Here is a 226-nt window from a genome sequence, read left to right as displayed (position 1 = left end):
CGACTAGCCAAATCGTAGCGACCCTAGCTACGGGAGACTGGTGCGAGGGTGACGACGGTTTGCCATGGCTTCTCTCTTTCCCCTCTAGTTCCCTGAGAACCCCCGGAACAGTACCCCTCTTTGGTGACCTACCGTGTGCATCTGCAAGGGGAACATTGTCCTCGGAACCCCTGTTTGCTCGACGCGTGCCCCGCGTCCGATAAATGCGGCTGGCACGCGCCCCTTC

The sequence above is a fragment of the Halictus rubicundus genome, chromosome 1 (assembly GCF_050948215.1).
Source record: "Halictus rubicundus isolate RS-2024b chromosome 1, iyHalRubi1_principal, whole genome shotgun sequence".
Taxonomy (NCBI): Eukaryota; Metazoa; Arthropoda; class Insecta; order Hymenoptera; family Halictidae; genus Halictus; species Halictus rubicundus.
The sequence above is the reverse complement of the archived record's forward strand: the minus strand, read 5'-3'. Positions refer to the sequence as shown.